Below are 12,360 nucleotides of genomic sequence, written 5' to 3' on the forward strand. Positions count from 1 at the left end.
TTATAAAGCTACCAACAATGAAGCAGAATATGATGCCCTCATAGCTGGCTTGCAGGCTGCCCGGCATGTAGGAGCCGGTCGGGTAACGCTTCATTCAGATTCGTAGTTGGCCGCTCAGCAACTCTCTGGTACCTTCGAAATTAATAATGCTCGACTCAAGCTCTACGCTGAAGCCTTCGAAAAGCTCAAAGCCGATTTTAGAGAAGTTATTGTTCAGAAGATACCTAGAGCAGAAAATCAAGCGGCCGATGAGTTAGCCAAGATCGCGAGCTCAATAACGCCGATCGCCATTCAGCAGCTAATTGAAAAGGTATTGTTGGTGGCGCATGTCGACCGGAGGGCAGGCCTCACGATTCCGAGCGACTGGAGAACACCCATCATAGAGTTCCTCCGCTCGGGCGCCACACCATCCAATGAGTATGAAGCTCAGCTGCTAAGGAGAAGAGCCGGTCGGTTCACACTCATCGGCGATCAGCTTTACAAAAAGGCTTTCTCACACCCGTTGTTGAAATGCGTGAGCTCGGAGGACTCGGCTTACATCCTCCAAGAAGTACATCAAGGATCGTGCGGAGGGCATCCGGGCGGACGATCGTTGGCCAAGAAGATCCTCCTGGCCGGGTACTTTTGGCCGACTTTACAAGCAGACGCCGCTCGGACCGTGTCGACGTGCCTTTCATGCCAGAAGTACCATAACTTCAACCACCGACCGGCAGAGGAAATGAAGGCATCTATAGTCTCGTGTCCGTTCGACCAGTGGGGAATGGATATCGTTGGTCCATTTCCTATGGCGACCGGACAACGAAAATTTCTACTAGTGGCGGTAGATTATTTTTCCAAGTGGTTGGAGGCCGAGCCGCTAGCCAGGATCACCGAACAAATGGTCAAAAAGTTCATATGGCAACACATCATTTGTCGGTTCGGCATCCCTCGCCGACTGATTTCCGACGACGGACGACAATTCACAGGGAAGGTGCTGGAGGATTGGTGCAAGAGCTACGGCATCGAGCAACACTTCACGTCCGTGGCTTATCCCCAAAGCAACGGTTAAGCCGAAGTAGCCAATCGGGAAATTCTTCGTATTCTGCGCGCTAGGCTCGACCATTTGGGAGGAAGTTGGTCGGATGAAGTGCCGGGCGTCTTGTGGGCCATCTGGAAGACTCCGAAGGAAGGGACGAGCGTCACACCATTCCATTTGGTGTATGGTGGCGAGGCAGTTATTCCGGTTGAAGTCGGCATCGAGTCCGTCCGGATTCAAAGTTATGATGATGGCAACGCCGAACGGAGGAACATGGAGCTGGATTTGGTCGACGAGGAGCGAGCCAAGGCGTCCGTTCAGCTGATGGCTTACCGGCAGCGGATGAAGCAAAATTACAACCGCCGTGTAATCCCCAGATCATTCCAGGTCGGCGATCTTGTCTGGAAGAAAGTCAAGCCGGTCGGCGATGTCGGCAAGTTAGAAGCTCCCTGGGCGGGCCCCTTCAAGGTTATTGAGAAGCTCCGATCGGGAGCATATTATTTGGAGGATGAAGACGGGCGGCAGCTGGATCGACCGTGGAGTGCGAATCATCTCCAGCCTAATCGAGCGGGGTGAAAGGTGCACGAACGTAAATCATTTTTGTATATGTTAGTCGCCCATGTCCTTGTAATGCAGGAAGCAAAATTAATGCAAAGGATGGCCAATGGATTCGCCGATCGGCAGCGTCAAAATTAACCTTGAAGACCGTCGAGCTCCGACGTTAAATATCGAGAGACGAGCCGGCGTCTATAAACGTCCGAGCGGAAGACCGTCGAGCTCCGACGTTAAATATCGAGAGACGAGCCGGCGTCTATAAACGTCCGAGCGGAAGACCGTCGAGCTCCGACGTTAAATATCGAGAGACGAGCCGGCGTCTATAAACCCTCCAAGCGGAAGACCGTCGAGCTCCGACGTTAAATATCGAGAGACGAGCCAGCGTCTATAAACGTCCGGCGAAAGACCGTCGAGCTCCGACGTTAAATATCGAGGGACGAGCCTATAAAGCGTCCGGCGGAAGACCGTCGAGCTCCGACGTTAAATATCGAGAGACGAGCCGGCGTCTATAAACATCAGAGCGGATAGCCATTCACATGATACAATCAACGATAGCCTGGTCGTTAAGACCAACATACGGCTGAGCGGCTCGCTTATCAAATGTGTACGGAAAACCCCTTTGGGGGTAAGGCACAGAGCAAAAGTTGGTCGGTAGAAGTTAAAAGATATTAGCGTGTAAACGCCGAGCGGCTTCGTTAGAACGTCGAGCGGCTGCTCAGTCGCATGATAAAAGACATTAAAAACAATCGACTTGTCTGGTAGAGCGTGGTGCCTAGCGGAAGAGTTTTAAAGAACACTTCAGTCGTGACGAGAGAAAAATTTCTTGCCAAAACAGAAGTTGAAGGAACAGAAAAGATTATCTATTATACACTGGGTGAACCAAAAAAGTTGGGCCAAATGGTTGGAATACAAAAAAGTTCATACACAGAAAAAACGCTTATCACGCGTCAAAGTCAAAAAGAGTGTCGGGAATGGCGCCCATCACGGTCGCGAGGTCCTCGGGGGGGATGGCCAGCTCGGCGGGCAGATGACCCTTGGTCTTCAGGTAATCCACCAACGCCTTGATCGCTTCTTCGAAAGTGAGGGATATCTTGTCGGTAAACTTCTCTCCGAAATCTTTTGAGCGGAGATACGCCTTCCTCACTTCGTCAGAACGGGCCGACCCCCCCTCTTGATATTCTTTGAGCACGGCATGGGCAGCGTCGCTGGCGGCTTAGAGATCCTTCAAGTCTCCATCAAATCTTTGGAGATCGGCCGAGCGGCTCTCCTTCTCGGTAGCCAGCAGAGCATCCAGATCCTTGATGCGTTGCTCCAGCCCTCGGATCTCCACCTTCATCCGGTCCATATCATCGATGGCCTGGAGCTTCCGGGTGGTCGCCGTCTTGATCTCCTTATCTCGTTGCTTGATCATCGCCTCAAGCCGAACGACCTTGCTCGCCAGATCGGAAGCCCTTTTCCGTTCGGCTTCCAGTGACTTTTTGGCCTTCTCCAGAGCGGCCGTCGATTGTTGGTTGTCCCCGGCGGCTTTAAGTTTTCTCAGTTCATCCTCCAGCTCGGCCAACCGATTGCTAATGGCAATCTGCTCCACCCAGTTCTACGAGCAAAGGTGAATAGGTTAAAAACTTAATTCAACTACACGAATAAAGAAGAAGAGCATACCCCGGTGGCCTGTTGGAGGTTGCTGTCGCCGAGCTGCCCAGGAGTCATCGCTTTTATGCGACGCCGAGCGTCCTCCCAAGCTTTTGCAAGGGGGCCCGTCAAGGTGATCTGCTGCTCGGGGACCACTGGCCGATCAGCAGCAGCCATGTATTTCTCTGAGGGGAGGCGCAGAACGGTCTTAATTAAATTTGAGCCGCTCGGCTCGCTCTGGGAGGCATCAGCCTTACCGGTGGACGAGGAGGGAAGGTCGCCCAAACGCCTTATACGGCGCAGAGTTCTAGAAGGGCTGGATGGCGGCACCTCAGAGCTGGCCCTCGAAGAGCCATGTGGGGTCGGAGTACTCTCGAGGGAAACCGTCCCGGACAACATCGGAGCATCCGCGCCCCGTTCGGGCGGTGGCTCATCAAGTGGAGTGAAGGCAGACGCAGATTCCGGTCGGCGGCGCTTCCGAGTGACTAGCGAAACATCGTCGGCCGAGCGGCCCTCCACCTCGGCTTGGGTAGGAGGTTCTGTGTCGCCCGCTGCCTCCTCGTGGGAGGTAGTAGCTGCTACGGCTTCAGGGGCATTCTGAGTCCCCTCACTTACTTCGCTGGTCGGATCAGCGAGACCAAGGCCCCGCTCGGCGACCTCTTTGTTCGTCACTGCCTCAATCTGAGCGGCTTTCAATTTGAGCTTCTCAGTCACCTTGGCGCGCCACATGACTTCAGCTGCAGAAGCAAAAAATAAATCATTTAGAACAAAACAAACGGGAAGATAAGGGAACTTACTCATACTGCAGGGCAGATCGGCTGGGGTAGAGGACAAGCCAAATATGTGCATTACTCCCGGAAGGAGCAGCTTGTCAATATGATAACGCTAACCAACCAGCCGTTCGGCTGCATGAATTTGCCGAGCTCCGGCTGCGCTGGCATCGCCGTCTGCCACTTGGTACGAAAAGTTGGCCGCTCGGGAAAACGTATATAGAAAAAGTGCTCCTTCCAATGTTTGTTGGAGCTCGGCATGCCGTCGAAGAGGACGAAACCTATCCTAAATTGAAAAACAAAAGTTCCCCACTCGGCCTGCTTGGGATAGTAGAAGTAGTGAAAAATTTTTGGGTCTAAGGGGATGCCGTTCAGTTTGAACAAAACTATTACTCCGCTCAGCAGCCTGATAGAGTTGGGAACTACCTGGCCGAGCGGAATGCGGAAGTAATTGCAGACTTGCAGGAAAAATTCATGGGGTGGGAAGTGTAGTCCGGCCAGAAATTGGTCTCGGAAAAAAAGAACTGTGTCGATCGGCGGTTCATGAGGTCGATCGGCTGGTGTGGCTAATACTATTTGGTGGTCGGAAGGAATGTCGTAAGTCCGAGCGAGACGCAACGCGTCCTCCTCGTCAAAACGGCTTTCCATGGTCGAGTACCATAGACCCGGAGCACCGCCGGTCGACTGCGAGGTGCTAGTCATGGCCGAAAGACAAGAATGCGGGACAAAAGGGGAAGGTTCAAGCAAGGAATGGGTGGAAACCGACTGAAGGAAACGATTAACAGAAAGAAGAAAACGTTGGGAGCGAGAAAAAGGGTCTTACGAGCAAGGAAGATGGTCTGAAGAAGTTGTAGGGTCGCCGGAAAGCCGAAACGCAGGGTCGCCGGCGAAAGGAGGAGCAGCGGGATGTTTGGAAACGAGGAGGTCGAAATGCAGCGAAGAGCAGGGGTCGGGAGCTTTATATGGGCGGCCGCCATCAATTTCCACCGTCCGATTCAGGTCACCGATATCAAGGTCGTCATCCAGCCGTTCATTTCAAATGGCGGTTGTCCCATCGGAAGTGACGCCACCGCCATACGCTGACAAACGCACGATCGCCACGTGTCAGCAGGATACTAGCCGCATTTAATGAACTCCCCTTACCGTGCGCAGCGCACGTGATGGGTAATAGTGGGGAGCATCAGACATGGATGCCAAGAAAACACAAGGCATGGACAAGATACCGTCAAACGGATGAGCATCCTTACGCCTGGCCGATCGGCCCAATGCAGCAATCATTGCTCAGTCAGATCGGCAGTCCAGTCAGTCGGACTTCGCCTCCTTCGACTAGACTCGAGGGGGAGGCAAGTGATCCGGTGGTAAGAGCCTGGGACCCCCTAACGAGGGGTCAATGCCACATGGAGGTCAGAGGGCCAGGTGGTCCGTCGAAGAAGGGTGAGCCGACCGGACGCATGAAAAAAGGGCAGGCCGATCGGCCTGCCCGTAAACGTCTGATAGTGAAAGACGCCCTGACAGGGGTCGGGGTTCCGACGCTCAATGAAATAGTAAATAATGACCGAGCGGAAGGCCTAAGAGAAGGCAGGACATAATAGGCGCGTCGGCCGGCTGGCCCCGGGAATTAAGGCCGTCCGGACGACGCTCTTCGCGTCGGCCGGCCGGACGGACGTCCCGGCTGGGCGGTGGATGAAGGATAGGAACATCTTCTGACAGCCGTCAAGTCCTATGGCTAGGCCATACTCTAAGTCTGACAACAAGGTGTTCTGTTGTCCCATCGAAGACGTGATTGAACTGTAGCAGTATGGTGTCAGGTAAGCTCTCTGACAGGTACATACCGAGGTATGGGTTGCGGACACGTATGTGCCTCGGTGGACGTGCATTAGTTCTTTCACCGCTCTATATAAAGAGCCTCTTACTTCACCGGAGGTACGCATTCTACAAGCTTTGGAGCCACCTTTTGTTGTCCACTTACCTGACTTGAGCGTCGGAGGGTCGCCGCCGGGAACCCCTTCCCGACCCGACTTCTGTGCAGGTTCGCCGGAGATTCGTGCGACCAGACGGAGGCCTACACCATCGACTAGGAGTGCGCCACATGCCCAACGTCCTTTGGTTCGGCGATTCGGACAGGATCATTATCAATGTCAAAACAAACGTCTCCTATAGATACCTCTATGTTGCATGTAGCCCAACATCATCTCTGGCTATCGTCATTGTCCTCCATCCCTCTAAGAGTCTGACTCCTTTGGTCTCTAGTGCAGGATAAGATGAAGACCGAAGGATGTGTGAGAATGCTTCCATTTCCTCCTCCCATGACTTGAGCTATGGGTCGGGGCCCTCAATCTCCATCAGCAAAGGACATTTCCAAATTGCACAAAGTCACTATCACCATCTCCTACTCACTTTTAGCAAGTGGTCAGCTATCAACATATTTGTAATGTCTTTACCACAAGCTTTTTGCTACGGACTGTATAGATCATTCTGGTGTCTTGATAGACTTTTTGGCAAAGCCTCAGCCATAAATAGATTTGAAACGTCTTTAATACGAGCCGTTTACTGTGAGTCATTTACTGCGGACTAGATAAATCATTTGAGATGAAACTATTCACCTATGCATCCTCACCATTAGTGTACATGCTCTCACTCGTCACATACCCCACAATGTAATATCGGAATGTGCTCCCTCTCTAACAGAATATATGCTCTCGTTCCTAACCAGCTGAAAATATACACACTCACACCTAGATGTCTACACAGCTCTAAAAGATGCTCCATCTAAAGTTAATGAAGTTCCATCCATGTTGACGAGATGCTCTATGAAGAACGCTCCATCCAATGCAACCCTCTCCTCCAGATGTTCATAGCCACTAATACCAGCCTCATAATTTCCTGCTGCTCAGCTACTAAAGTGGTCATCATGTGTATGAAGAGTCTACATGTATCTGAGGAGGTATCTTTCGCCAATCGTAACCCAATCCACCTCATCAAAGTATCAAGATATTGGTCCACTCCTCCATACAAATCCATGCCTCCAAAGCCTTCGTCTTAGGTACTAATCGAAGGATGATGACTTTTTTTTTTACTGAGGCCATTTACTTGTGACCGGCAAGGTGCCAACTCTAAGTAATGTCCACAGTTCTATATAATACGTAACGAATAAATGTATATCCTCTAGATCTCCATGTGGTGTACTAAAATGCCCAATGTGAACTCGGCTACACCAACCTAGGGAAACTACTCACGCCTACCCAATAATCCAACCGAGTAGATGATTGTGTAGGATCGAAACAAGCTAGAGGAGGGTGTTGGAGTGTATACTGAAAGCCTAAGCTTTGTAAACATTCATTATGAATAAAGAATCACATTTGGTCTAATTATCTACATTTGTTTGTAGTTGTTCATTTAATTTATATTGTAGATAACATAGTATGTGGTGTCACATACAGAAGATGATGTTATCAGTACCTTATAAATTATAAACAGTAGCTCACGACCAGAATGGAAAGGAACAAACCATTAGAAGGTCGTAGTGTAATTAGGTATTAGTTTATCTTGACTATATAATTACACTAGTACACTCAGAGTGTATTGAGTAGGACCATTTGAGGTCGTTCCTTTTATACTGACTTTATAAAGGAACAAAGACCTCAGTTATTATGGAAGTGTGTGCTCTTAATCCTAATATAATAACAAGCACATATGTTTGATATTTATTTCTTTAATTTATCAATGGGTGAGATTTAGTTCGATGAATCAATAAACCCGATAAATTGGGAAATGGTATCACTCATAGTGTGTGTTGTTGATTATAGAAGGAAACCGTGTCCTAGTGATACTAGGTTGATAATGTCCTCAAGAGGAGCTCATAAAGATTGTCATGTTAAACCCTGCGGTGGACTTAGTCCGACATGATAATAAGGTTGAGTGGTACTACTCTTGGACTTAGATATTAATTAAATGAGTTGTCAATAACTCACTTAATTAGTGGACATTCGATATCTTAAACACAGGAGACTAACACACTCATAATAAGAAGGAGCCCAAAATGTAATTTGGGATTGGTGCGGTAGTTCAATGATAGTTCTCTAGTGGAATGAATTATCATTGATAAAATTAAGTTGTGTGTTCGGGCGAACATGGGATGCTTAATTTTATCGGGAGACCAAGACCAATTCCTCCTCTCGGTCCCTATCGTAGCCTCTTATTTATAGAGTATTATACCCACATGTACCCCCCTTCTATACCCACCTAAAGGGGCCGGCCAAGCTAGCTTGGGAACCAAGCTAGGGCCTAAGCTTGAGTTTAAGGTGGCCGGCCTAGCTTGAACCCAAGCTAGTAGGGCCGGCCATAATTAATTAAAAGAAAATTTAATTTTAATGTTTATTATTATGTGGAAGATTTAATTTAAAAGAGAATTAAAATTAAAATATCTCTCTTGTAAAAGATTTACAAAGATTAAAGAAAGAGATTAGATCTCTTTCCTTATTTGTAGATTGGAGAGATGTTTTATTTTCTCTTTAAAATTATTCACATGTTAATAAAATTAAAATTATAGATATTTCCTTTTATTAACCATGAAGAGATTTTAAAGAGAAATTTTATTTTTAAAATTTCCGAAACAAATAAGGAAAGTTTTAATTGTTGATTGAAACTTGTCCAATTTGCTTCCTATTGATTTGGCCGACCATCATTGTTTAATTGGGGAAATATTATTTTATTTTTCTCAATTAAATCATGTCAAGGAAATTAAGGAAAATTTATTGTAATTAAATTTCCTAATTTACCTAGGCCAAGGAATATAAAAGAAGGGGTGAGGTGCCTTCACAAGACACAACATCTATTATTCCTCTCCTCTTTTGTTCCTTGGTGTGGCCGGCCATCATCTCCTTCTCTTCCTCTTGTGGTGGCCGAACCTCTCCCTCTCCCTTGGAGTTCTTGTGGTGGCGGATACTACTCGGAGAAGAAGAAGAAGGAGAGAAAGCTAGCATCTCTTGGAGCTTGGTTAGTATTTTGGTTTTCCTCCTTGGTAAAGCTTTTCTTTTGTGGCCGAACCTTGCTTGGAGGAGAAGAAGGTGGTTGGTGGTTTCTCATCTTGGAAGATCGTTGCCCACACAACGTCCGAGGTTAGAAGAGGAATACGGTAGAAGATCAAGAGGTTTTTTCTACAAGGTATAACTAGTAATTTCTATTTCCGCATCATGCTAGTTATTTATGGAAATAATACCAAATACAAGAGGCTTACGTTCTACTATTTCGAATATGTTTTTTCGAAGTTGTGTTCTTTTGTTTCTTTCTTTTCATTGTGATTTGATTGTTCTCTTTGGTTAACCTAAAGTTATTTTAGGAAATTAAATATTAGCTTTCTATTAAAGGTTTTGTCTAGTCGGTGGTGGTTGCTCCCATATCCAAGAAGGTCATGTGCCTCGCCACGTCAGTACTGGGAACCAATTATGGAAATTAATATTTAATGGAATTAATAACTTAAGGTGATTTGGGTCGAACGTGTTAAGTTCCGCAGGAGATCCAAGTCTAAACCTAAAAGAACATATAGATTAAGTTTTGGATCAAAAGTGTTAAGTTCCACAAGCGATCCAAAATTTAATTTAAAAGAACACATGGTAGATAGGAAAAGGTTCAGACCTTTGTACAAAATTTTTGTACAGTGGAACCTCTAGGTTTTCCGAGTAGCAACCAACAATTGGTATCAGAGCTAGGGTTTTGCCTCTGTGTATTTGGTATTTAGTTTAATTATGCACATGTCATACATAATTTAGGCAGGATAATAGTAGGATGTGCTAACTTTGTGGATGCAGGATCCAACTATTATGGCTTTTAGTTAATTATGTGTGTGATTGGACCCTTGGACATGTCAAGGGCAATTTATATGTGTGTGCATGATTGTATAAAATACAGCAGGAGTCGTATTTAGTTTTATTAGGATTTTATTTTTGATCTAGATACATGTACATTCCTTTTATGGAATATAGGATCAAAATGTAAAATTCTATTTATGTCATGGATCGAATCTTGCAAAGCGTGGAACCTTCTAAGGACCAGAGGCGCAGCGGAACTCGGAGCAAGATAGAGACCCGATGGCGGTGGCCAAATATGGCAGCAGCTTCGAATGACAACACATGGAGGACAATTAAAGATAAAAGCCATAATAGTTGAAAATTAGATTTTCTATTTATTGCTTTTATATTATCGTGTGCATGTTAGTTTACAAGTTTAGTAGGCTAGCATAGTTAAAATTCCTCATTTATAAATAACTAAGTGGGAGAGGATTTTAAATAAATCCCATGGTCTCCATTCTTGGTTTGTAAGTGATGCAAACAAGCTTGCGTTGGCTCGAGTGCCTTCCTCCATAACGGATGAGCTTGTTTGTGGATCACTAGAATGACTTCCATTTTGGATGACTATAGGAAATTAATTAAGGCGTGTGATCTTCCCCAGCGGAAGGGGCATAGTCTTATTAATGGACTTAGTGTCAAGTAATGGTATACACTTAGACACATCTAATAGTATCCTCCCCAACGGAGTCACTGCTATTATTTGTGTGACCAAATAATACCAACTATTAATTTTATTTGTCAAAAAGTTAGGTTGACAAGATAATAAAATTAATGGGTTAAAACCCTCCTTTTACAAATGTTGAATTTGTATACGTCCACACTAACGTGGCATACAAAATTCACGGTGTTATGAGGTGTTGGTTAATTTAAAATAGTATTATTTGAGGAATCAATATTATTCTAAATTTAGAGTTCTGATCAAAAGTTATTTGTGATTCTTAGGATGTCTTTCAACCCATCATACTTCAACAGAATAGACTTACTGGACCAAATTACATAGATTGGAAAAGAAACCTGGATATTGTTCTTACTGCTGAAAGCTATAAATTTGTACTGACTGAGCATTGCCCTGATGCACCCACTGGTGAATCTACCCAAGAGGAGATTGAATATCATAGGAAATGGGTAAAAGCAGATGAGATGGCGCGGTGTTACATTTTGGCTTCAATGTCAAATGTATTGCAACATCAGCATAAAGATTTACCAACAACTTATGATATTATGAACAATCTCAAGGAACTCTTTGGTCATCAAGATAGGGCTTCTAGGCAAGAAGCCATGAGAAAGATAATGACACCACCATGCAAGAGGGTACTCCTGTGAGGATCATATCCTAAAGATGATGGCTTATCCGAACGAGATAGAGATCCTTGGAGGAGAAATTGATGGGAAACCGAGATCGATATGATCCTCCAACGCTACCTAGAAGTTTTGAGCGGTTTTGAACTATAATATGAATAAGAGGGTTTATTCATTAGCGGAACTACTGACTTCAAGCAGCAGAAGGATTATTTCGTCAAAATGCTCAAATTCACTATCTTTGAAAATGGTTCTACTTCTAAACCGAAAGGAAGAAGAAGAAGAAACAAGTTGGTTCGAAAGAAAGTGAATAAATCTCAGTCGGATTTAAAATTTGGAATGAAGAAGTCAAGGGCAAGTGCTTCATCGCAAGCGGACATTGGAAGGCGGTTGTCCTCGTAAGAACCAAAACAAAGGTATATCTCATGCTCTAGTTGTTGAAACATGTTTAGCGGTGTTATCTACCAGGTGTGTGAATCGGAGCCATGATCATGTCTGCAATTCCTTGCGGGGTTCGAGAAAGCGACTATCGAAGGAGATTACCATCTACATGGGCAATGCTACTAAGGTGGCGGTGTTGCGATGGGAGGCGTCTACTTATCATTTAGTAGAAATAAAATTTGGTTTTAAGAAATTGTCTTTATGTACCCAGTTTAGAAAGAATTTAATTTCGGTTTCTAAACTGTTTTATGGATATTCGGTTTCTTTCAGAAATGATGTAGTTATTAAAAGAAATAAAGTGATTATCCGTTACGGTACATTAGTTGGCAATTTGTATACTTTAAATCAATTTCTTCCACAAAGCAAAACATGGAAATTTATAACTCATCTTCTAATTCTAATAAGAGAAAAGAACCTTGAAATGAACCAAGCATATCTTTGGCATCTAAGGCTTGGACATATTAACTTAAGTAGGATTCAGAGGCTTATAGCCAATGGACTTTGAGTTCATTTGAGTTGGAAAATTTTCCAACTTGTGAATCTTGCTTGGAAGGTAAAATGACCAAGAGGCCGTTCAAGGCCAAGGGGTATAGAGCCAAAGAAGTGTTAGAGTTGGTTCACTCGGATTCCTATGTCTGTCCGGGCAAGAGGAGGTTTTGAATATTTTGTCTCTTTCATGGACGATTATTCAAGATATGGATACATTTACCTAATGCGCCGCAAGTCCGAGCGCTTTGATAAGTTCAAAGAATACAAGGCTGATGTGGAGAAGCGACTAGGTAAAGTATCAAGACACTACGGTCGG

This window comes from Zingiber officinale, chromosome 4A (genome assembly GCF_018446385.1).
Source record: "Zingiber officinale cultivar Zhangliang chromosome 4A, Zo_v1.1, whole genome shotgun sequence".
Classification (NCBI taxonomy): domain Eukaryota; kingdom Viridiplantae; phylum Streptophyta; class Magnoliopsida; order Zingiberales; family Zingiberaceae; genus Zingiber; species Zingiber officinale.